Source organism: Myotis nattereri (genome assembly GCF_964212035.1).
Source record: "Myotis nattereri genome assembly, chromosome: 16".
Lineage (NCBI taxonomy): Eukaryota > Metazoa > Chordata > Mammalia > Chiroptera > Vespertilionidae > Myotis > Myotis nattereri.
Window position 1 is genome coordinate 39,898,102 of NC_138091.1, and position 26,668 is coordinate 39,924,769.

The 26,668-nt window shown below is 46.2% G+C and overlaps 1 protein-coding gene across 1 annotated transcript in view; it reads left to right on the forward strand.

Annotated features, from left to right (window-relative positions):
- CEP112 (centrosomal protein 112) overlaps nt 1-26,668 on the forward strand; it is a 296,754-nt gene that overhangs the window by 232,412 nt on the left and 37,674 nt on the right. The gene's annotated exons all lie outside the window — the stretch shown is intronic.

Genomic DNA, 26,668 nt, shown 5'->3' on the forward strand with positions numbered 1-26,668 from the left:
GGCATTTCCTTGGCTCCAGAGCAGTGAGTATTCCTGTGTTTGTCCGCCTCATGCGTATTTAATCTGCGAGGATAAGCATCTGGAAACCTTTATAAATAAGATTTAGAAGAGAACAAAACAAATATTTTAAGAATTATTTTTTGGTGACTTTACTTTGTTAGAGCAATGCTTAAAGCATGTAGAGTGATCATACAAAGCAAAGAAACATTTGGATTTTATCACTGCCCTTTTCTGCCTAACACCCATCTTGCTTTCTATAGCCCATTGTAGACGATCTGAGTAATTTAGGGAAACGTTCGTGTTAATGTAAGTTGCTTTCTTACATATAGACTAGAGCAGGGGTGGGCAAACTTTTTGACTCGAGGGCCACAATGGGTTCTTAAACTGGACTGGAGGGCCAGAACAAAAGCATGGATGGAGTGTTTGTGTGAACTAATATAAATTCAAAGTAAACATCATTACAAAAAAGGGTACGGTCTTTTTTTTTTTTAGTTTTATTCATTTCAAACGGGCCGGATCCGGCCCGCGGGCCGTAGTTTGCCCACGGCTGGACTAGAGGCTCGGTGCATGAGATTTGTGCACTGGGTGTGTGGGGGGGGGGGGGCGGGGGCAGGACCCATCAGGGGATGTCCCCCTGCCTGCTTAGGGGATCGGGCCTAAGCCGGCAGTCAGACATTCCTCTCGCAGTCTGGGCTCTTGCAGTCTGGGACCCTTCACTCCTTACCGCCCGCCTGCAGCGGAGGCGGGAGAGGCTCCTGCCACTGCCACTGCGCTTGCCAGCCATGAGCCCAGCTTCTGGCTGAGCGGTACTGATCACCAGGGGAGCAGTTCCTGCATGAGTGTCTGCCCCCTCATGGTCAGTGTGCGTCACAGCGACCCATCATTCCACCGTTCTGTAGATTTGCATATCAGGCTTTTATTATATAAGATATTTTTTAAGCCTGGGCAACCCCAAATAGAGTAAAAAACCTTTAAGGTAGGGGTCCTCAAACTTTTTAAACAGAGGGCCAGTTCACTGTCCCTCAGACCGTTGGAAGGCCAGACTATAGTTTAAAAAAAACTAGGAACGAATTCCTATGCACACTGCACATATCTTATTTTGAAGTAAAAAAACAAAACAGGAACAAATACAATATTTGTATTTGCATGTGGCCCGTGGGCCGTAGTTTGAGGACCCCTGCTTTAAGGTATGAACAAAACCTTGGAAGCTATTACATCCAGCCTCCTCACTTTAGAGGAAAGGACTTATTTTATTTTATTATTAATGATATTTTTTCCTATATAGTTCTACCTGTGAGCTTTTTCTTTTCCCCTATGTGTGATATAAGACAGAAGAGATGTTTCCTTTTCATATTTCACTAATTGAAAGAAATCTTTGGCACTCTTCTCATTTATAAATGCACAGCAAGTCCTCATTGACCTGTACAACTGAGTTGAACACTTCGTTTCAGCTTTCATTTTATGGGAATTTCTTTTCCAGTGATGTTCAAATACCAACTGGTAGGTAATTTCCAAATTTCAATAAAAATTGAATTCCAATATAAGCAAAAAGGGAAAACGCCCTGGCCAGGTGGCTCAGTTGGTTGGAGCACTGTCCCAAGCACCCGTTGTTGGAATTTTGTGAAGTCGTTATAAAATAAGGATTCGGGGACATTGGCAGAGTTTGAAGTTGTCACTGTGCGTCTCTCTGGTGTGCTCCAGAATCCTGTATCTTTCCTTGACTGCAGGTGGTTGAGAGGTTTTGTACGATGTCTACCTTGCTCTGCCCTATTTCTGTGCTGTTAGTGCATTTCTGCTAGTTTTTATTGTTGTTTATTCACGTCATTTGGTGTTGGGAGAGAGAAGTTCAATCTACTATCTACTCTCAGAAGCCTCTTTGACTCCCTTATAACATTTAACAAGGAACCTGCGTTAGTCAACTATCATCACAGTAATGCTCCGTAAGAAACAATCCCCCAAACTCAGTGACTTGTAAGAAAGGACACTACTTTTTCTTGCAAGGTGTCTGCAGATCTCTGGTGTGGCTCGGCTGCCGGCTATGGCTGGCTGGGTTTGACCCCACCTTTAGATTGGGCTCATTCCAATGAAGCCCAGGAATGCCTAGGAGCAGTGATCCCATCTGCCCTGGAAACAGCCTCTGACACCCCTCCGCTCCACAGCAACACCTCCCAGCTCAGCTGCCACTCCCAAGCCTCCTCCCATTCCCAGGCCCCGTCTGCTCTTCCTCCTCTTAGCACTTAAACGGTGGTATTACTCAAGGCCTCTTCTCCTTGCTGTGTATGCACTATCCCTACATTGTCTCATCCCCTCAAGTAAGCATTCATGCAAATGACTTTTGAATTGTCACCTCCACCCAGACGCCTTTCTGAGCTCTCAGTCCAGTTCTAACCACTGCTGCACATTTTCACTTGGATGGCCCAGAGGCTGCTCAAACGAGGCAGATCACAAACAGAGTTACCTTCCCCCAGCTCTTCCCTTCCCCCAGCCTGTTCTTCCTCTTGTATTGATTATCTGAACTAGAGAACCACCAGCATCCACCCGGCCACTCCAGTCCGATTCCGCAAATCCCCTCCCTCACCTCCTCGCTGCCAGTCCTCGCCCTCACTGCTCTCTGGTCCCAGGAACTCTGAGGAAGTCCTTTCCCTTGAAGATTAAATGTGGTCTTCTCTGTGACGCGTCCGAGGGAGAGGCTCACACCAGCTTTGTCAATTCCTGCAGTAAAGTGTTCACCACACACCTCCACAGTCCCTCATCTCAGGCCCTGAGGCTGCGTGTGTTCTGTGAAGTCAGAGTATCGGAAGGTGACACGGTGCTTGTACTTTGTCCCCAGTGGGGTCTGGGACAACACACAGTATCAAACACACAAGCACTGGGAAACGCAGGTTATCCTCGATAAATGGGAGACATAGAGACCACGGACACCCTGGCAACATCAGTCAAGTTTTGTGTTCTCACAAGTTAACTGCAACCTTTCAAAACTTATTTGTAGTTTTTGGAGGATTTTGGATCAAGGACTGCAGATGGGAGGTTGTGAACTGTGTTTTTATGAATTCTCTTTCTCACCAACTAGACTCGATGCTTCTTGAGAGCAAGCCCTTTGCACAGTATTTGGCTCAGTGGAAGTGCTGGAAATATGCTGAATTAATGAATGATGTCCCCTCATGAACCAGGGCTCTGAAAACTAACAGTGCCACTGGTTCTCATGTTGTTTCATCAGTGGCAACCAGCTTGTAAACTGTCTGTGATGCTGTCACAGCTAGGCGAACATTACTCAGATCTTGTGGCCACAGTCATATATTTTGCCTGATCAGGCAGCATCTAATAGAACACCCTACAGCTCATATGTGTTATCTGAGGGGCATGGTTTGTATGCTCCGGGAAGGCCTCCAAAAGTCTGTCTACTGAAGCCAAGTCATCTAAATGTTAGTTAGCACCGTCCTCTCTGAGCCCAGAGTTCGCTGGGGAAGCTGTTAGAGGCAGCTCTACGACAGACTGCGGACTGTCCTCCGCCCCGCCGCCCCGCCAGGCCGAGCCCTTTCTTTGAAGCTAGTGTATTGAAAGTTCCTCACTGTGAAGCCAGATGTCCAAGCAGAGATTTCATATCAAGGAGAAATGTTGTCAGATTCTTGCTTGCAGGCATAGAAAGGAGGTTTGAGAGCATTGATGCTGCTCTCCCTTGGCCACTGACCGGAGTTCACAAGGAAAGGTCGGCTGCCAGTAGGATGTCTAGAAATCTGGTCTGCGTTACCAGAAGGACTGGAGGGGGCAAAAGGAATATTTCATAAGATTGGGCAATTCTTACTGTGCTCAAAGCTTACAAGAATCCATTTCCCAAAGAATGAAAGTACAGAGCTCATTGTGGGGGGCTCGGCAGCACCGAGAAGCAGAAAGAAAGCGCAGTGCCCCACATCCACGGCTTTGTCTGGGGCCTGTTCGTTATTTAGTTCTCGTCTCCCCCGCCTGCACATCCTAAGGCGAGAGGGAAGTGGTGTTTTCTTTGTGCCCTCCTGAATTAGAATTGATAATGCTAAGAATAGAAGTGCATTCTGTGTCCCACCCAGGAAGGCTCGCCTGCTCGCTCAGAGAGGAAGGCAGAGCCATTCAGCCAAAGTGGCATGGGGGATACTTGCCATTTTCCAGGAAGAATGCCCTGGGAGATGGGTTTGGGTACCAGGTGGCAGGGAATTATGACCTGGCTTCCTAAAGCAAGGAGAAGCAAAAACAAGTAAGCAGAGCCCGGCCTGTGTGGCTCAGTGCTTGGGCGTCAACCTGTGAACCAGGAGGTCACCGTTCGATTCCTGGTAGGGTTTGCAGGCTCGATCCCCAGTGTGGGGCTTGCAGGAGGCAGCCAATCATTGATTCTCTCTCATCCCTGATGTTTCTCTCTCTTTCTCCCTCTCCCTCTCTGAAATAAATAAAAATATGTATTACAACAACAACAACAAGTGATCAGAGAATAAATGACCAAATTATTTTACCTTTCCTCCTGTTCCGCTCTCTGGCAAATTTTTATTTCATTTAAAGACTAGTTGAAGATTATTTGCTCAGAAGACAAAATCTTTCAAGCCCTAAGAAAAATATTCTCAGCCTCTGGAACACTGCCTCGTACATACCAAGGAGCCGCTCCGGTTTGATGAGTGAATGCATGCGGATTGTAAGAGTCCCGGGAACACCTTCTTCCTCCCCGTGGCGAGGTGAATTTCACTCCTCAGAAGTCACTCTGGGGCTGTTGGTGGTTAATGTCACTATCACATGACTCAAAACACGCATTGCTTTGCTTAATCAAATATTGGAAGTCATAGGCATCATTTAGTTTTTTAGTATTTAAAAAATTTACAAATTTAGAAATATTTTAATGTGTAATAATTATGAACTATATAAGAAACCACCCCCCCCCCCAACTTCAGCCTTGGTGACCACAACACCCAGTAGCAGCGCTGCCCACCCCCCCCCCCCCCCCCCCGTGGAGGCCTGAGGGAGTGCCTGGCCCATTGTTAGGGCTCAGCCAGCTGGGTGCTCACCATGGAGACGGTGCACGCTGCCTCGGGTCTTTATGGAGAGCCAGTTATCAAACATTTATCCGCATACCACTGCTGCAACAGCTCCCTTTCCCCACTCCACTCTCTTGATGAAATTGACCTTCAGCTCTTATGCCCATGGTCATGGTAACCCCCTCAACACAGAGTGTGTGTGGATGGACAGGTGGGCAGATGATACTCCATTATTCCTCTTCTACTCTTCCTTACTACCAACCAGTCACTTGCATTGCTTTTTCTGATGTGTCTATGATTCAGCTCTTCCAAATATTCACTTAAAGTTCTAATCCCAGTATAATAAAGTTTGCAAAGTAACCTACCACCTTTTTTAAAAATTCAGTGGTTTCCCCCCACTTCTAATCTTTCTCTAACTCTATGCAGCATTTGACTACACTGACCAACAATTTTCCTTCTGGCATGGGATTCAGTATACATTTTCTGATAAAGGGCCAGATACTTAATATTTTAGGGTTTGTGGGCCATACGGTCTCTGTAGCAATTACTCAGCTCTTGAAAACAGCTTTAGACTATATGTTAACAAGTGGGTGTGGCTGTGTTGCAATAAAACTTTATTGAAAAATAGACTGGGTTCCTGCTAGACCTGTGGGCCATAGTTTGCTAATTCCTGCTCTAGACACTCACGCTTCTCTTGGTTTACATGTTACTTCTTCTGGTCTCCTGCTGGCCTCTCTTCCTCCTCATGGGAGTTCCTCACGCCTGCATCCTAGGCTTTGCTTCTCCTTCTCCCTCCACGGTGAGCTCACCTCCTCTGTGATTCAGCTGTCACTCCTATAGAGATGACCCCCAGAACCTCAGCCTGGGTCCTGGCTGGTCCGATATCGCACTGCCTGTAAATCACGTTCTTGGTGAGGATTCACTGCCATTTTAAATTTGTCGGTAACTACACCATTGAATTATCATCTTCCCTTCCAAGTTGGCTCTTCTTTGCAGTCTATCAGGATTACCCCCAATCTTTCTGTTTCCTGTTAGAAACTCTGGGCTCATCTTTGTCCTTCCTTTCCCTCATCCCAGTTTATCTCAAGTCCACCAGGGTCCTAGAATGTATTGCTCATTCCTCTGATATGACCCTATTCAGAGCCCTTCTCAACTTGCGATTGATTGAAAACAGCCTGTGCTTGGCTAATGGCCCTGGCAAAGGTCCCCAGCTCCAGCCAGGATGAAGAACCTGCCAGAGAAACCTCAAGTCACTGATGGGCCTGCTCTAAGGTGTGAGCTTGGAAACCAATCGGAAAAGAACAAGCCAGTGGGCAAAAGGAGCAAAGGGTAGTGACACAGTTCACAGACGAAAAGTGAGACGCAGCAAACATGTTCAAGGTTGCTCACCTTTGGCCATAATTAAAGAAATATAGCTCAAAACTCCAAAGCTTTGAAGGGGCTGGCTGCCATGTGATGGGACTAAGTTGTGAATTTGAACATCTACTCAATAATGCACCATTGCCGGGAGTATAAATCGGTGCAGCCTTTTTGGAGGGTGGGGGGGGATTTATGACCATGTTAAATGCATATAACCTTTGGCCCAGCAGTTCCATTAATAGGAATTGATATACAATATCTCCGTGAGCAAAAAGCTAGGGAAGAAAGTAAGTTATGGTACGTTCATACAATGTAATGTTATGGGGACACTTTTTAAAAATGAAGTAGATCTCTGTACGAAAATGGGACAAGATTGCCAATCCATAGTAAGTGACAGGAGGCAGGATGTCATACACTTAAAATTGCCTGAATGGGTCTCAAAAATGGGTAAGTGGTTATTTGGGGGGGGGGGTGGCGGGGGGATAGGACTTTTGATACCTTTGGTGATATTTTCATCCTCACAATGTCATATTACTGAATTGAATTGAGAAGATTGCTTATAATGTCAAGATCAACTCCTCTGCCTGGCATTGCAGAGCCCACGCAGACTTCTCAGCACTCCCCAGTGGGCACATTCAGGTCTAGCCAAGCCAGTGTGGTCACTGTCCCCAAGTGCCCATCAGTGCCCAGGTCCCGCCTTCACTGAGCTGTGTACCTCCCTCTTCTCTGCAGCCTCTTGTTCATCCTCAGATTGTCTAGAGTTAGCAAGGCCATCTCAAGGTCCTGCCTACCTCCTCCATGAAGGTTTCTGGCTGCCCCATCCCTGGGACCTCATTCTTTTACGAAGTTCTATCATTAATGCTTGGTGGTTCTCTTAATGGTTTATGTCTCATGCTTCTGGTTTCTGCATAGCACCCACAGTGCTGGGCACCCAAACATGAAGACATAGCTGGTGTTAAAAATCTCTTGTCATTAAATGCTGAATTTTAGGTTTATTACTGGTTTTTTGTTAAGGCAGCTTTAAGCACATCAGCACCAACCTTGCAAGTAGGAATATTCTCTCTCTCTCTCTCTCTCTCTCTCTCTCTCTCTCTCTTTCTCTGCCTTTGGGTTAACACACTCCTCTTTTAAGATACAGGCATCCTTCTGATGTGTTAACATATTTTACTACTTGGAGTAATTCACACTCTAATGAGATCTTCTTCCTAACAATGAGCTGTGCTCATCCCACTAGAAGGACTGGAAAGTGGTATCTGGAGGGGAAAGGAGAGGAGAGCTCCAGGGTAGTTTAGGAACCTGAGGAGGGGAGCCAGAGGCCTTCGGGGAGGGGCAGGTGCAGGTGCCTGGAGGGCAGCAGGAGAGGCGGGTGAAGCGGCCTGGGTTGAGAGGGGCCCCGGAGCAGGACGCCTGCTGGTGGACTTGGTTTTAGATCATCTTCATTGCCACAGAAGTTTAGCACCTGACTTCCTATGTATATCTATCTATCATATGATCCTATGTTTACATGTGTAGGTTGACATCTGTGTATTTTTTTAAAAAGGAAATGGCATGTATGTATGTGTATATACTTTCCCCGTAAAGATATAATACATATATGTGTACATACATGCATATTTTCCAACAGCTATTATACATTGTCAGTGAGAGAAAAAGTGAAGCTGTGAATAAGCAGTTGTATTATCATAACTGATTCTGCATAAATGTGCCTGGAAACGTTTCAGATGGGCCTAGCTCATGGTGCTTCACATGTAGATCGCGCTATTTTTAGGGGATTTGTTGCACAAGAAACATCTAATAAGAGAGTTAATCTACACAGCCTTACACAATTTCCAAGGCACTGAATCAAAATCAGTAAATTAGTAAAAAGAGTCCTGGTTTTATACATGTATCGTGTTTTCCAAATGTGTATAATTGGACCAAAATAATGTGGTGCTGTCTGTCAAGCCATCAGAAAAGGCGAAAATGTTATTTGCAGGGTTGTCAGCAGGAGGCCGTTGCTATCATAGCAGCGGCACCAGCCGCTGAAGCTGAAACGGCAGATCTGGAGCGAGAGAGAACTGGTGGCTGGTGGGTTACAGGAATGCTTTAATGTTGCGAGCACAGCGGAAAATGTGGAATTCAAAACAAAGAAGCAGCCCATTGCTTTCAGGAGAGATAGAACCATTTACTTTTATGTCTCTGTCACTTGCTCCAGGATTCTTCATAAAGCCCTCTAACCACCTAAATAAATATTCATGTGGCTGCTCAACATCTCATTAATAAAACAAGATTTGGTGGTAAAATATTTCAGAGTAGCATATGATTTGCATCTCACCCTTGTTTAACTTTAAATCTCAAGCAATTAATAAATTAGACTTGAGAGCTTTTTAAGAGGTAACATCTTACATGTACCACAAATTGCATTATTTTTATGTGTAAATAATGATGAAAGGAGAGATTGTTCCTTTGATGTCTATAAACTACTCTGTAAAATATGCAGAAAACATTCTTGAGTTCAGTTGGAGCCAAAACAAATAGACTAGTTCATAAAACAAAGCAGCAGCATTCTCAGAAACAAGCATTATTTTTTTTCTCTGCTTCCCGATTGCTCTTTTTCATCTTCTATTCTTGCCATTCCTACTGGCAGATTCATTCCAAATTCAAAAGTGGTGCTAGCCTGCATTCCTCATCCAGAGACCTGGGCTCTTCTCAGGCTCCTCTGTGCAGACCAGACCTCGCTGGGCTGCCAGGCTTTGTGCAGTGCATCATTGTTATCAGCATTTCATTGTTGCTTAAAAACTAATTATTCCATAGTTTAGCAAATACTGGTGTGTCTCAGAGATATATTTACTTCTTCACTATTTCCCAAGCTGGCTTATCTCATTTCATTTTATTCTGCAAATCCTCATTTACAAAGTGTCCAAGTTTGGCCTAATTTTTCCTTTGGAATTGGTAATAAACAGCGCCTCCTTGTAAGTTCCTATCTTCCATGGAAAGGATACAGAAACAGTTAGGGCTCCAGGTAGAATGTTCAGCAAGTTCATTATCAACCTCACAAGGTGTTCGTGTTCTCCATCTGGCTGCGTGCGTGATCTTCTTTGAACACGCTGTAGCGCATTAGCTCAAATACTACGTGGATATGCTGAACGGAAGAGGACAAAGCTGGATGCTTGGTCTAAAATCCCTCCTGACCACAAATCTGCTTCCATGGAATCAATGCTGCTGTGGCCGTTTCAGCCCTGCTAACAAGCTTACTGTTTCCTTGGCCTAATGCCGTCTCATCGAAACTGGTCCTGAGCTCTGATCCCATCGAGCACCTGTCTTCGCTGTGAGCTCCTGGTCCCATGGCCTCTGGTTGGCTTTCCATTCTGGCTTCTCTTCTCGGTGGCAGCTCTGTGCTCCAGCTCACCGCCTCCATGTGCTCAAACATCATGCTGTCCATCCATCCTTCCTTTCCTCTGAAAGTTTCACAAGCAGAGTGTTAAGTAGAGTGGGTTCAGGGAACCTGTTTCAGTGTATACCAGCTGAAATCTCAGTCCCGTGTTATGTCACTGATTAGTAGGATCTTAAAACTGAAAAGTATCTCAGAGGAGTCGGTCCTCTGGCCTCTCAATCTCCCATCCTTGTGCCCCATTTCACTTGAGCCCCCGGAGGCCAAGTGCCTGGTCCTTCCCATGTAGCTATTGGCAGCACCGAGCCTGGAACCCAAGCCTTGAACCCAAGTCACGTCTTTCCCTCTCATTCCATGTATTCAAACACATGGAAACGGAAATGTTGTTTTTACTTTAAACTATATGTGAGCCACCACAGTCTTTCATGGTTCCTTGTGACTCAAACACAACTTCCCGTGGCTTTTGGAGGGGGGCTCAGCAAAGCCATTTCTCATTTGGGCTTTTAAAAAGTGTCTCCTTCAGTCATTGGCTTTGTTGCTTACTTTGATTTTATTATTATTATTATTATTATTATTATTATTTATTGTCACTAATTTCCTTAGAAACAAAATGTTCAAAGCCAATTTAGAGAAGAGTTATGATTAGAAAAGCCACTTCCTGAACATTTCACCTGATTCCAGAGCATTCCAACGGAAGGAAATGTTATCGGTAAGTGCGGCCTCGCGCAGCCGCCTAGATGTGCAGGTCCACAGACAGGCTCGTGCCAAGACTGATTGTGCGAGGACTGAGGAGCTTGTTTTCCAGGAGGAAACCACTCATTTGGAAAATGCATTAGTTCAGGTGACTTTCTTTCTGTGAACAAGTTCAAGGGCCAGCACAGCGGTGCTCGTTACTTTTTGGAAGGACCCAGCACCTGGGATGAAGGCGGCAGGCTCTGCGTCCTTTCAGTAATTTCCCATGTCCTTTCACAATTTGCCAAACTGAAGGGTGTTTCTGATGTTGCCACTGTTTCATTTTGCTAAGGCTCAAACATTCCTTTCTGATACCTTCCATGTGTTGAGAGAGAGGGGTGGGGGGGAAGGGGGGGGCGGAGAGAACGAACCTCCTAAGATGGGTTCTGGAGCCAGACTGCCTGGGTTCAAGTCCAGCTCCACCACTTAGAAACCACAGGATCTCAAACAAGTCACTTAACCTCTCTGTGCCTCGGTTTCCTCATTTCAAAAGTGGAACTAATAGCAGAACTTAGAGGAATTGCTGGGAGATGTAATGAATTCATGCTTGAAAAGCATTTAGAAGAGTATCTTCTACTTAAGGCCTTCACAATTGTTAAAAGACCCTATCCAATCAGAGTTTGAGGTATGTTCAAACATAACCACTTTAAATGAACCTCTCTTGGCCTCTTCTAGCTGCTGTCTACACTCCATTCCTACTTGTTTCTTACGTCTCCTGGCGCTGCCAGAAACTGCTCTTTGGGTCGACAGTGGCATCCTTGTTGCTAAATCCACGGGAAATTCCATCTTTGCTTGACTTCCCTGCAGCATCTGACTCAGTGGCAGGCAGGTCCCTCTTAGTCACGTACACGGCCTCTTGTTGTCTGTCTTGCCCTCAAACCGTGTTGTTCCCCCGGGGGACGATGGGCTTTCTTTTCTCTTTAGGTTCCATGATCTCATGTAGGCTGTCTCATCCACCCATATTTTGACAACTGGCAACTTTCTATCTCTAGCCCAGATCTCCCAGCTCAACTGCATCCCAGGTCTTTCTGGAAGCTTCCTGGATATTTACACAGATCTCGGCATGCCCTCCAGAAGCCTGAAACTCACCACGTTCAAAACTGAAACTGTGACCCACCCGCACCTGCATCTGCTCCGTGCTCCCGATTGATTGCAGTCAGCGGCCCTGCGCACCTGTTTGACCAGCCAAGGCTCATGCTGCTTCCGACTGTCATTTCCCACAGCCAGCCGGTCACCTGGTTCTGGTCCTCACTCTGCCTCACCCTCTTCTCTGCATCCCCAAGGCCCTTTCCCTAGTGCCTGGCGTGAACAGGCTCCCGCCCCAGGATTGCTTCCCTCAGCCCGTCTCTGCACCACACTCAGAGGGACCTTTCCCTCACCAGGTCTGCACCGGCCGAGGCTGCAGCCCAGATGCTCTCACAAGGTTTCAGGGCTCCAGAGCCGCCCACCGCTCTCAGCCACCTCTCATCTCCACGCTCCTTGCAGTCCACCCTCTCCCTAGTCCTCATCTTTATCTTCACCTGGGACAAGCTTGCTGCCTTCTCCAGCCCTGGCCCCTTCCCCTGCCCGCCTCCTCCCGATCCTCCAGGTCTCACCTTAGAGGTCTCTGTCCCTAGGAAGACCTCGTTGACCATTCCTGCCTCCCAGACTGGCTTACGTCCCACCCTTTCTGCTCCCTGTGTCCTCTGATTGTCCCCCTGTGGGTGGACACACGTGGCGTGGTGGTGGCTGCTCTCTGCACTGCCTCCAGGCTCCTGGGCTCTGTGAGAGCAGGGCCACTCACCTCCAGCCCCAGAGCCACGCCCCTGCCTGAGACAGCTGTCACTCCTTTCCCTCCTGGGCTCGCCAGATGTTCACGCCAAGTCAGCGGAGGCCTAGTGACCGCTTGTGTATGGACTGTATCGAGGAGTCATGTGTGGTTCCTTTTGGAAAGCACTTTCTTTTTGAAATGACATGGCAACACACATGCAGAGAAAGCAAGCAATTTAACTTCTTAAGCATCCAAACTCCCTCTCCTCGCCAGGCTTACCTTCCTGCTCCCCTCTCCTCCCCACATCTCTCTGAGGCACATCAGTGAAAGCATTTCTCTGAATGTTTCGCCTGCAAAATTCTTGACAGAATTTTAGGGCTAAGAGAACAGTCATCCTTACAGGCTTCACCCCGAGATGATAACATTTTCTGGTCTGGCCTCTTCCAGTTGTCAGCCCCTATCCGTCCAGAAGTCCTGAGAAGTTGGATTCCCTTTCCTTTCTCCTTATGAGGCTTGGTTATTCATGACACAGAAATGCCTTTCATTTATCAATAAACATAAATATGTCAAAAAAACGTTAAACTAAATCTTCCCTGCCCCATGCAAAATCACTAGCATTTAATACAAGTCCCTGTTTAACTAGTGAAACAGACAATGAGAATAAGGGCCTGTGAAGAGGCTGTCTTCCTAGTGAGACCAGGTGAAGGAGAAGGCGCTTAGCAAAAAGTTAATCATTGATTATATTTTATGGAACAAAAGTTAAGGTTTGATTGAAATTAAAATAGTAAATGCAACCTCCAGTTAAGATATAATAAAACACACACACACACACACACACACACTTTTATCCCCAGCACGTTTGTATAGAGTTTAAGAGATGAGTTGAATTTGATATGAATAGAGGAAAGTTATCAGAAAGAAAAACATTTACGGGTAAAAAAAAATGTTGGCACCATATGGTTTTTAGACTGAGGTTGCTAGAGAAGCCTGTGAGGGCTGCTGACTTCAGTGTCAGGGGTAAGAGAGCAAGTGGCTGCTATGCTTTTGTTTCTTTCCTTTCTCCCTGGCCAAGAAGCGATGGGTCCTTTGAAACATTTCACCTTCAGCCACCATGCCTTCACTGGGACAAAATTCTCTAGCTGTTAGTTTTCCAAGAAATGATGTACAGGAAATATTACACTCAAAAGCCAGAGAGTCTGTAGTAAATGGTTTGGAAAAAAAATTCAAAGCGGTGCTTTCTGTTTGTTGGAGGGTGTCTATAGCTGTACCTGCTGTATGGGGACCTGACTGAGACTGTGTCCTTTCAAATGTCTGCCTTGAGGTTAAGCCCCGCAGCCGGGAGGAAGAGCCAGGATTCAAAAGCCAGAGAAGAAAAACTGCTAATCAAAAGGAAAGATGAAAATTAAGTACAGGGCTCAAAATACGGCATTCTGAAAATCATCAAATGAGTTTCAAAACCTTATTTTTGTTCCATTTCTCGTGTCCTTTTGGAGTTCTTCTCTCTCTTCTGGGACTAACCTGTCCTTCTATCTGTGAGATCATTACAGTTCCCAGAGTGTGAGAGTGAGCCACATCTGCCCATCCGGCCACTTGCCTGAGGCTCCTGGCACCCTTGAAAGGCCGGTCCAGGGACCAGGCAAGCTTCGAACTTCATAAGAAAGACTTTTAAGTGTGTTGCAGGAAGAAGTCCTAAAATTTACATATTTATTTTGCTGCGGAAATTGTATTTCCCAGTGAGAGCTGAGCCATAAAGGTTAATAGCACTTTTCTGGGAATTAAATAGAATGGAACTTGTAAATATGAATTTCATTGCAGCTGAGAATGTCTTCCAGCTTGAATCATTTGCACTATTGTTTAGAGATCCTGGCTTCTGTATGTATGAAGTGCAGTTTTTTTAAAGGGTTATAGCGATAATAAATAATTACTAGAATCCAGACCTGTGATCATAGCATGGCTCCCGGTCTTCCATTTCCTGGAACACTCCTGCCCTGTCTGGTGTCCAGCCCAGAATCGTATCATTCCTGAAATGCCCCTTATGCCATCACACCCTCTCATTGTTTTTCTCCTACGAGTCTTCTAATCCCCTCTTCTCATTTCCACCATTACCCCCACATTTTGAACCGATTTCACTACAAAACTGTTGTAAGGGGAAATGTGTTCCTTACATCCCAAATGGAAACTCTGAATACATTTTCCAACAGAAACATTGTTATGAGTGGTAGATGGATCTCCTGGTACAATTAGCATAATATAACATTTCATATACTTAAAGGTTAATCTTTTTCAGATTCAGTTCTTCCCCTAGAAACAAATTTGTGACTCAGACTAGCTTCCCCCACCTAGACCCCTTTCTCCTCCACCTCTTACACCCCCAGATCCGTACAGAAGTAGCGTTGGGCCTATTCCCTCTGCTTTCTCACCATAGGTTCATTTCTGTGCCCAGTGCCCAGTTCAGTATTTGGCAAATAGCAAGCACTCAGTTAATTCTTGTTGAATGAAGAAATGAATGTGGCATGTACATCTATCAACTAGCAGAACCACATTTTTAGAAATGATCATCATCCTACTTTAATATCGCCAGTAGTCGTAGGCTTTTAGTAGGAGTTGTTACTGTGATGGTGATAGTGGTGATGGTGATGACAAGTGTGCTGTCAGTCATGACTCCCCCAACTCCCCGGAACAGCATTCAACTCTGCTAACCACCTCCTTGACGGTCTCTCCTTCCTGGAGCCCCCAGATCCCACCCTTGGATGCCTTCTGTGGCCCGTGGCTCTGCTCTTCTCTTTTCAGGAGCCCTAAGCAGAAATCCTGCACCAGCGCTCTGTGATGTCCTCTATTCTTTGTCCCTCAGCAAACTCGTTCTCTCCTACAATCTCAGCTCTGTTCTTCTGCAGAAGAGTCACAACTGAACCCTGGCCCTAGGTCCCCTCGAGTTCCAGACCGGACAGACACCTCCGTGGATGACCTCTTGGCATCTAGACCTCAACCTGTTTCCTCCCCGCTCTTGCTGCTCACAACTTCAGTTACACCAAGCCCCTCAGCTGACTTTTTCCCTTCCTTGCTTCCTTCCTACTTAGTCAGTTTTTTCTGGCTTAAATTAACCCTTTTCTTTCTATGACTGTTACCTCTATCCAGTTTTTATGCTGATTTCTTCTCCCATTGACTCTTCCTGAGTCTCATTGCTCCCTCTCATCCAGCTCCTTCATGTATGACCAGAGCAATAAACCAGCCATGTATCTAAGCAGACCCAATCATATTGTCCCCCTACCTGAGAGCTTTCAGTTAGCGCCCCTGCCCAGTGAAACACAAGACAGCTCAACTATCCACCCTCACCTTCCACTGCTCCCTGCTACGTCAGCTAGAGGGTACTGTTTTTATTGGGTACGTACACCCACCATTTCCTTGTATATAAATCTGTAATGAGGTCATTCCTTTTACTAGGCCAGCATATGGATGGCTTAATTTAAGACTTCAGACATACCCTAATTCTAAATAGTAAGAGAATGCATATATATGGCAGTGGAACGGGTTGTCAAAATGGAGGTGAGGTTCAAGTTTTCAGAGGAGAGGACGTGGAGGAACTAAGAGGATGACTAGGGACACAGGTGGCTCATTCATGGGGACACTGAGGTCATATTGTAGAAGTTGGGAAAGGGGGAGGCTAGGACTGGGTCACACTCTGAATCACAAGTAGGGGGATGAGTAAACTGACAGATGTGTGGACTATTAGGCAACGTTCATCTGCATGCAAATAGCCAATATTATCAAGTGATGGTAAAAATGACATTATATATATAAAAAAAAAAGAAATAGCAGTATTGACAAGATCAAGTAACTGTTTTGATCATTAAATAATTACAGATGCTATGGAATTTTGCAATGGAATAAAATACAAGCAAATGCCAAAAAAAAAAAATGACATTATATAGACACAAAAAGAGAATGTCATAAGATATCTGGCTCATTGAAAGTAAAATAGATATAACAATCAGAATTACTTAAAAATGTTAATACTTACACATGGACAGAAATACCTATGTGTGTATATCCTGTATATTTACAGAGAGAGAGATTATGTTTAGAGCTCAAAAGGACACCTTTTCTTGGGAACACTGAATCTTTTTTGAAGAGGGGAAGGGAGAGGATGTTGCCTGATTTAGGCGAGGAAGGTATTCAGAGTTTAGGGAACAGACAGCCAAAACCTCCGTCACCAGGATGGCCAAGAAGCTGGCATACACAGGTGACCGGTGGCCAGGATTCGAGAGAAGAGGCGCTTGAGATGTTCTTAGCTCCTCGCAGAGGAACTTAGGGGAGAAGGAAAGAAAATTGACTTCATATGGAAAGAAATAATAGTTATTAAAGAATCTGAGGGATAGAAATGGGCTATATTCATGAATTTTGCCATCACCACAGTGTGTTTTGTAAGAATCAATGTGTCTCACCACAATTTGGTATTGCTCTGAAAATAACTTGTAAATTGTGTTTCAGACAGTATAGGTGTTTCTTAAAGGGCTATATTTAGAGTTTTCTTATGTTTTTGTTTCTAAAGTTAATATAATTTGTATCCTTTGCAGATTTGGTCTTGTAGTTCCCTAAAATAAAAACAGCAATTTCAGAAGGCCACGTAATAATTTTAATTACAGAAGCAGGTTCTAATTGTCTGCATACCTGGTAACACCCGAGACCACTAGCTAGAAAGCCATACTCTACTCACATATTATGCTTTTCCGTGGCCACCAGGACACTCACTTGCCGCATATCATCTCCTGACCTTAGTATAAAGCTCAGAAACCAGAAAAACACAGGGAATAATGAGAATGATTGATGCATGGAGGTCGTGGTGTGGTTGGGGTTGGCGGTGTGGTATGCTTTGAATACTTCAGGTGTGTTTCCCATTTATTTTGTGCCTATGTCTGCCTTTCAGGGTTGTGTGCCCAGTGCTCACCTCCTTCCCGGCCCGGCCTCAGCCAGTTCAGCTTGGCACAGGTGGCCTTTGGCAGGAACACAAGCCTCCTTATGGTTCTGTGTCGCCGACGGCTCAGCCCAGAGCCCAGCGGGCCTTGCTTCTGCATGTCACTCGGAGCCATCTACTCAGGGACAGCCTTGCTCACTTCTCACCAAAAGTGAAAACTAGAGCAGGGCCCGGCGAGTCTGACCCAGCTTACTTTCTACTACTATTTTGGTCACTATTTATATTTGCTGGTGAGAGAGCAGAAGGCTTTTTTGTTGCTCCAACCCCTTTGAAGGGTTTCATGGCATAGCAGAAATTACACGTTTGCCTGGCTTTGCCAGTCGGACGGAGGAGGGCGGTGATGAGGGTAACCTGTCCTGATTTAGACTATTTCTGCAGGCATTTTAATGCGCCAGAGTTCAAAAGGCTTTGGAACTCTTCCTGCCTGAGATGTGAGCTCTATTAGATGCTTTCTCCAGGCTACTTTCCACCTGACATATAAATACAGAATATTTCAGTCTCCACAGAGCCTTAGAAGAAGTGGAAAGAGAGGTATTAATTTTTTGTCCTGATATTCATCTTCCGTATGCCTTATCCATGAGTCGGGGGGCGAGGGGGGTGTCATGATTAGCCTATGAGGGCAAGAACACTCATTTCATGCCCTGGTTTCTGTCACTTGCAGCATCTCAGGAGTTGCTCCAGGGAGCACAGGGAGCTCTTGGTACCGAACGTTAAGTGAGGGTGGGACTCGGGGGAGGGGAAGAAAGGAGAACTGATGATGAGTCCAAATTTGTGCCTGCTAAGCCTGGGACGCGTGTTACTGATCCCAGGAAGTAATTCTGGGTCCCTTTGTTGAGTGTAGGCATTGCACAAAGTCCCTCTCCTCTTCACCAAGTTCTGTGGGAACTCAGCTTGGTGTCAAGGCCGCAGTGCTCGGACCGCCTCTCTGTCACACATTCTAGGAACTGCCCCGTGGACTGCATGTCTTTTGCTGTGTCCACCCTGGGATTTACCTCTGCAAATGCTGTTTCTTGGGCAGGCAGTTCTCCCCCCTTCCCCACCTTCTGCCTGTCGACTGGTAGCTCTGATCCTGGGTCTCCCCCAGGCCACCTTCCACCTGAAGACTTCCCTCATCTCCTTGTGCTCCCCCCACTATCATTTTATTGTATACAGGCCTTTTTTTTTTCAGTTTTATTATGGAAATGTTCAAACATGCCCAAGAGTGGAGAGTCTGGTACTGTGCACTCCCAAGTACTTACCTCCCACTCCAGCAGGTATCCGGGTTCGGCCACATACATCACCTTTTCTCTAGGCTAAGTGTGTTACAGCACATTCCAGACCTCACGTCATCTTACCCTCTGCATCCCAGGTGCTCTTAGAAAACGTGGGCATTATCTCACGCAGCCACAGTCGGACTAGCCGATGTCAGACTAGAAAATCCAGTTATCATTTGGTGTCACCTAAGAGCTGTTTCGTTTTAGGAATCACCAGTGGACTTTCAGATGCCGTTTTGCAGTTGATTGTCTGGATCTGGATCCAAACAAGAGCAAGCATCACACTGGGTTGTTATCAATACTGTCTTTTCCGCCTGAAGCAGACCCTCCCCCGCTCTCTAGTCCATGCTGTGGACTTCTTGCAGAACCGCGTTGTCCTGGTTGTCCTGTAGAATGTCCCACATTCTGCATTTATCTGCGCGCTTCCTGTGGTGCCCTTGAACTTCTTCCTCTGCCCTTCCCTTTTCCGTTTGTTCTCTCAATTGGATGCTTAAGACACTCACTGTGCTCCTCTGCTTTTTGTCCTTATCACGTACCTTCTCTGATACTGTGAGCTCCTTAGAAGGTCAGACCATGTCCTACCCGACTCTCTGCTTTCAATACGATGCCTATCACATGGCATGTACTTAAAGAGCATTATCTAGTGGAATTGTCTATAAAGCATTTTGATTCCTCTTGCAAAATTGGGAACTGGAGGTATTCTCAATGTGAAGAAATTTATATCAGGAATTAAGTTGCCGAGAAATCTCAATAATGTGGGTCACTTTTTCCCAGTCTGCACTCAGAGGACAAGCTGGCTTAGAGTAGCATGTTCTTAGAGTTGAAGATTCCTACCAATTGGAGCGTGAGGAACCATAAATGAAATTTCCAGGTCCCTCACCCCCCTTGTTTCTGGGTCTATGGAGAGGTGATTTCAGAAATCAGCGGTATTGTGCATTCAGCATGAAAATGAGGTCACGGGTCTTTCTGATCAGGAGAATTGAATGTTGCTTCGTTCAGAAATCAGCCTGATCGTCTGGCCACGCACTCTCACGTGTCCGCTTTGCTGTTGGTAACTAACTGCAATCTAAGCTTTAATAACTAACATGGAGTGGAAGCAACTTCAAAAGGTTGCGTGATAAATGTTTTTGACAATGTGTCAGCTGAACATTAAACAGGATCTTAGTAAATCCTCTCCTTCTAAGTGTTTTAAATGGAAATTTTTAAACTTCTTCTTTCATAAGTACTGGCTCTGGATAGCACAGTATCCTAAGGTTGGAAAAAAGAAAAGCACTTTATCTGGCGTGTAAAATTTCCACCCCCTATCTGAACTTGAAGGTGCCAGAGACAGGCTCACCTCCAGCCTCTTCCTCCCACCGCGGGCATTCTCTCCTCCACCACTGGGAGTGTGCCAGCATTCTGCCTCAATGACTTCCTCTATGCCCGATATCACTGCATACACAACGTTAGAAAAGTACAGGTGAATAAATGCAGCAGGAGTAATGCTCCGCATGCCATTTTCCTGACCGTCTCATGACCAGAGGCCGTCGCCCTTCCATGGATAAACGAGGTCTAGAACTGGGTAGTATAAAACACGTGTGTGTGTGTGTGTTTCACAGAAAAAAAAAGTGTAAAACAAGGGAAGTTTATTCCTGTGTGTGCAGTTTCCTAGGGTTGCCATAACAAAAGATCAAAATCTTGGGTGGCTTAAAGCAATGAAGTTACTGTCTCTGGTTCTAGGCTGGAGGTCTGGAATCAAAGTGTCAGCCAGAAAGCCCTGGTTGGAGCCGGTGTTTTGTGCCCACTGGGCCGGGACACCTGCGTGTCGTGAGAGACATTCTACACCTGCGTGTCGTGAGAGACATTCTAGCTCAGTGGCTCTGAAACTGAACTCACCATCTTGCTGCCCCAATGCTGTTACCTCTTCCGCTGTTCCCGTGTTGGCACCACACTCTGATGGCCAGGCTGTTGGTTTTCCATTGCTGTTGAGCCAGTGTCACACAGAAAGTTATTTTTTCTCTTCCTTTCGTATATTTTAATTCTATTGTGTTCCCTGCCTTGGTTACTGCAAAGCACCAGCCACCCATCCTGGGAGCCCCCAGTGACTCTGAGAAACTCCTCCTGTGCCTGGTACATGCATTCTGCTCCCAGCCCCATGACCTGCCTCTGGTGACCCCCAGCCCATGGCCTCTCACCGTCTCAAGTTCACCGGCTGGTGCCCCCGTCCTCCTGAGGGTCTCCCTGCTATGACGGAGCGCATGCCTCGGGCAGGGTCCCTGCACGATGAATGCTACACAGGAGATAAAGTTGTGACTTTTCCAGACCAACTCTCACTTACTTGGAGTTTAATGCTTTGCCTCATTCCATCCTCCCAAACTTTGGCAAAATGCTTGTGCCTGGTATTTTCACCCAGGACCCCAAGGCACACGGGGGGTTTTCCTGGCCTGGTTTTCTATGCAAGAGAGAGAACCAGCTTCCCCGTTCTGTCCCGTAGACTGTCCCACGTGTCCTGCTGGGACTCTTCAGGAGCCCCCAGCAGCCTCACTGCCCCACGGTCTGCACCACCACCTGGAAGCCTTCCTGTGGTCAGGCTGACCTTCTTAGGCCTGTGGTGGATCCCAGTGCTGCAGGGGTCAATGGAGAGCCCTCCTGCCCACAGGCCCTCGGGGACCCCAGTCAGCCCCCCAGGCTCAGGGCCATCCTCTGCTTGCCCTTCCTCCTGTGTCACCAGCACCCCTGCTGGTTCCTGTGGTCATGCCTTCCCTCTGGTGGCACCTGCCGGGACCCCTTTCCACCCCAACCACCCCCCACAAACATTCCTCAATCATAGTCCCTCCTTGGTGAAGTTCTCTCTCTAGCCCTTCCCCAGCACGTGTTGCTTTGCCCGAGTTCCCACTCAACACTTACAACTTCCTCTGCACTGTTTACCTAGTGTCACAACTATTCCTTTACAGGTGTGTCATGCGAATTAGATTTGATGCTTTTTAGAGGTAGTGTTTGGCGTAGTGCCTGGCACGTGGTATATGCTCAGATAGAAATACTTGTATTAATTTATGAAATTGAATAATCAGTCATCTGCAAGAGAGACGAGTGAAGAACCTAATTTGGGAAATATACACCATTAAAAGCAAAGAGGAGGAGGAGGAGGAATCCTATGGAAGAGGGAGGAGGACACCGGGATTTTGTGGTGTCGAAGGACTACAATTCTGGGGGGAGAGGGTCCTAACAGTGCTCAGTGCAACAGAGGTCACGGAGGATTTAGGTGGGAAAGGCATTGGGTTGTCAATAGGAGCATCATGCTAACCTCAGAGAGCAAGTTTAATTCGGTGTTGGAGACTAAATCAGGTCCCAGACGAGGAAGGAGCTAGGATGGGGAGAAATGTGGGCGATGTAGTAAAACGCTTGGGAAAGTGGCCACCATCAAATAAAGGAGTGTCAGTGCTAAAGGGACACACATTCTCGCATACAACGTAGGAAACGCAGGGAGGCCCGTGGCCACAGGGGGGCCGGGGAAAGAGGTGAGCACGCTTAGGGGGCTCAGTGCAAAGGAGAGATCACAGGTGCCAGAGAGCAACCCCTCAGACCTTTGGGACACCAACGGAGGCATTGTCTTGAGAAAACAAGGAGTGTTCCTCTGACATCTGAGGGGACAGATGGTAAAACTCAGATATTTCTATCCAGGGGCAGAGGAAGGGGAAATGTAGTTATGTAGCTTGTGGGCGGACGGGGAGGTGGGGGGTGGGGGCAGTGAGAGAATTCTGGAGAAATTTTATTGGGAATACCCCAACTGCTTTAAATAAAAGGCAACTTGATCTTTATGTAACTGGCTAATGTCACCAGTAATACAGTTGTCTTAGCGTCCACACTTTATTCAGTGTTATCACTTTAAAAATATAGGGGTTGTGTGTGTGTGTGGGGGGGGGGGGGGTGTTGCCCTTTGAAGCTCAGAGTCTGAAATGAGAAAAAAGTCAGAAAAATTCATAATGCAAAGAGGTTGGTAAAGATGTTATCATATGGGACTTAACGACTTACTGAGAGATAGGAGTTTTCTGCAATGTACATTTGAAATGTTTCGTGGAAGACAGGACTCGACTTCAGTTTTAATAGAGGAGAAGTTCACAGGTGGTTGGAGGGAAATTGGAATGCTGCTGCAGGCCCAAAGCATGGCGTGTGTGAACGGTCAGCCGGTAAGAGAATGGACGTGTAGAGTGGCTGTGGGTGCCCCTCCTCCCTGGGCGGGCGCAGGAGTGGTCAGGAGGCTGAGCAGCTCCCCTGTCCGCAGACTGAGCTCCTGTCAGCCCTTATCACGCTGGCCGAAGGCGGAAATGCCTCTGTGATCCCCGACCCTAGCTGTGGTTCTTGAACTTGATCCTAGGTTTCTACCACCCGAGATAAGAGCTTGTTCACAAGTAGAGCTGTCTGGGTGAGCAGGGGACTGACCGCTTTCAGAGGAGACGTGGGAACTGTCAGGATGGTCTCCTGGGAGACGGGCAACGTTAATGAGGTGCGTTAGGAGATTCCAGTGTCCCTAGATCATCAAAGCCTTAGATAACAAGGTTTCTTTTCCTGGAACCTCTGCTAAGACCAGGAAACATGAACTTTTTAAAAAGTGCATCCTTAGGGCTTTTAAAAGAGGTTGTTTGGGAATTTTAGAGAACTGAAAATAGGTGAGAGAAGAGAGAACAAATGAAACATCTTAGTCTGTGGTCACAACACAACTCTTGTCTTTTTATATGGGCCGCAGTGTTTGGTCTTTATGGTGACTCAGTAGCCTGATCAGAACTATAGCAATAGCTCACATCCAAGTGCAGTTTCTCATCCACGTGGTTTGTTGCAAAACCGAGAAGTTTCCACCTGAAAGGAATGTGCTTTCTGTGAAGGGTGGCATATGTATTGGGTTCCAACCACCCAAAATCTCCTTTTCTTCATGCCAGGTCGTGAGACTGAATTTGGGGGCTTAAATAAAGGTGCTTGCTCAGAATGTGGAAAAAAATTAAAAGCTGAATATAAGCCATAAAGAAAAAAGGATACTGTTGTATTGTGAGTGCCTCGGTGGCCCTGCAGGAACTGCGGGTCTGGTTTTCTTCGGATCAGTAGGATGGCCCGTTCCCATCACTGTGGAATCATCAGTAAACCTGTTGTGGTTCGCTATGCACCCTGGGAAGGTCTGAATGAAGAAATCACTTTAAAAGAAATCTCGACTGGCATTTCAGTAAGAATACTTGTTACTTTTGTTAATTGATTTGGCCTATTTAAAATAAAACAGGAGCTAGAATGGCCTCGAAAATAGCAAGTGAGACCCCCAAGTAACAGTGTCACTATCTGCCATTGTGTCGCCTTCCTCGGCCCAGGCTCCTAGCTCCTCCTCTGGGGACAGAGCTGGGTCTTCCTGCTGGACCCCAGTTGTTTAATCTGTGATGAAAATAAGTAAGTGTACAAATCTGACATAAAAATACTAAGTTTATTGCTTTTACTTCATTTCCCCTTAACTTTTAGTTAACAATCGTAGAAAAAAGAACACATGTGCTGTTTGTGTCATTTTCCATGTCAAGGGAAACCTGCTCATCAGAAAATATTGTCAGCACCATTTGTACACCGAGTTGAAGTAATGCTGCTTCAATGTGGGCGTTATTAAAAGGCAATTAGGTTGAAATGAGAGTCACCCTCATTTCCCTTTATAACTAGTGTCTCTCCACTGCAGGCGCAGAGCAGGTGTCGTTGTTGGGTGGGTAAGCAGTGGAAGACGGTCTACATCAAAATGTTATAATGGTAACAGATAATTTTTGACACAAATCCTATCACATGTTTTCAATGTAAAACAGATCATCACCATTGAAAAAATAAACCTGGAATTTTACTGTCTAAATTATAACTCCATAAGGACATAAACAAGCCTTCCCTTCGCAGTGATCTTCTCCGTAGGCCACAGGGCGAATCCCACTCCTTGCTTCCTCCCCTCACGCACAGGATCCAGGTGGGGAATCCTCCGTCCCTCCCGCCCACTGAATGGCGAATGAGTCGGCCGTTTTCTCTGAAGTGAGATGGTACATTCAGACCTCATGAAAGGAACGATATGGCGACTTCATGTTGTTTAAGCAGGAAAAGCTTTACTCTTTCTTTTTAACTTTTTATGATGGGAACTTTCAAACACACAAAAGTAGGGAGAACAGCATCAGAACTTCCATCTACCCATCACCCAGCTTCATCAGTTTTCAACAGCCTCTTGACAGGAGACTGCTTTTTCCTTCTGTGAGCGTGCTCAGCTGTGCAGGCCTTGCTGCTCCAAGGCGCCGTCTCACTTCCCCCAGCGCTCGCTCATCTGCCTCCTGTTTCGTGACCAGGCCGACCTGCAGGGTCCCGGTTTATATCTGTTCAGGGCAGAACCTAATCCACAGTCTTTCTGCTTACAGACGCTTTCACCTAGCCCCTTTAAACAGATGGACACTATAATATCCCAGAGAACACCTGCAACATGCTCCATGTGACCGAGCCAAGGAAAGAACCCATTGTCCTTTGCCCCTCGATGTATGGCAGGCCCAGGAAAACGAGCCTGTGGGCTTTGCAGACACAGCATTGGCCAAGACTTGGCAAGAAAATGAGGGAGAATATAAGTGTGAAAGGTGAAATCTCATGTCAGTGAGGACTGGTGTGAACCCTAAAAAGGGGGTGGGGGGGCGGGCACAATTCTACAGTTTGCCCAACAAATGTGTAAGAGAGTGACTGGAGTTGGCTCTGCTGAACAAGGGATTCAGGAGAAGGGCGACTCCCATTCTGTTGATTCTGTGTTGATTGGCAAGTGGATTTTTCCAAACTTCTCTTAACCGAGGTTTTGGGAAAGATGGGAAAGTAGAGGTTTTGAGATGTATGTCTGGTAAGAAGCTGGAGTATTGATTTTGTGGGTTAGGAGCGGAAGCAAATTTGTGTGTTGCTGCTGGAGAGGATAGTGAGGTCATAGGGGTCACGTGCCAGAGTGGACGCCCCTCCCACCCCACGCGTGGAGCTGCTGAGAGGCTGGCCACGAGCAAGGTCAGGACTTCGAAGTCCGACAGCCTCTCTGCTGGCCATGTGCTTTGTGCCCTGGGAACATTTTGGTTATATCTTTTTATCATTATGGCACCATATTTCCCCTTCTGTGATGTCTCCCTTTATGAAATATCATATTAACCACTTTATAATCAAAATGAACATTCGTTTCATTTATTCATTATTAAAATGTCTGCCATCATTTCATGTTTATATGATGCCTTCAGAATAGGAAAGAAACTGGTTTTTGTTTGTTTGTTTTTAACTCTTTATGTTGACAGTATTACATATGTCCCCTTATCCCCCCATTAACCCCTTCCAGCCCTCCTGCCCCCTCCCCAGGCCTCCACCACCCTCTCGTCTGTGTCCATGGGTTATGCATATATGCATATAAGGTCTTCGGTTGATCTTTTCCCGCCCACCACCCTGCCTTCCCTCTGAGATTGGACAAGAAATTGGTTTTTAATAAGACCACGATCCCTTGGCGCATGGTTCTACAGGTTGAGTGGCTTGTTTGAATCCTGTTTACGAAGTTGATGAGCACTGACTATAATACACATTTCCCCCCAAATCAATGGCAAAGCTCTCGTCCTGTCACAGGTGCCTTCACAGGCCCCTTAGCCACCAGGGCTCCTCCTCTCCCTGGAAAGACCGTTAACAAGTAACATAGTTTACACTCTTATTGGGTCTACGTATTTTCATATTATATACAAACAAATACAATTGTCCTGTAACCTGATGCCTTTGAAAGCATGTGGCATACCCTCACTGTTCTCAGAAAGCTCTATAGGACAGTCACACTTTTTTCTGGAAAGTGTCACTCTTTGTTCCTGACCAATCAGAGCGCTCCGAGTGGGCACCCAGGGACTTCCTATAGGGCATCCCGGGGAGGTTGACCCGGGAGAAAAGAGCTGCCCTTTCAGTAATGATGCAAGTCAACCAGCAGACCTCAGGGCGAGGATTAACTTCACAGAATAAACAGTATAACTGTTCCAGCAGTTGTTGTTGTTGGTGTGTGTGTGTGTGTGTGTGTGTGTGTGTGTTTTGCTTTTACCCAATGTTGGACATTCCGTTCTTTAATTATCTTGGGCTTTTCTCAGGAATAAACTAAGAGTTGTGATTTTTGTGTGTGTCAGACTTGAAGGTTTCTGAGTAAAGAAGCCACAACTTAGAAGAATGTTCCTGCTTGTACTTATTGAGTAATTGTGGTCATTTTTGCATAGTCCTGATGTTGAATTC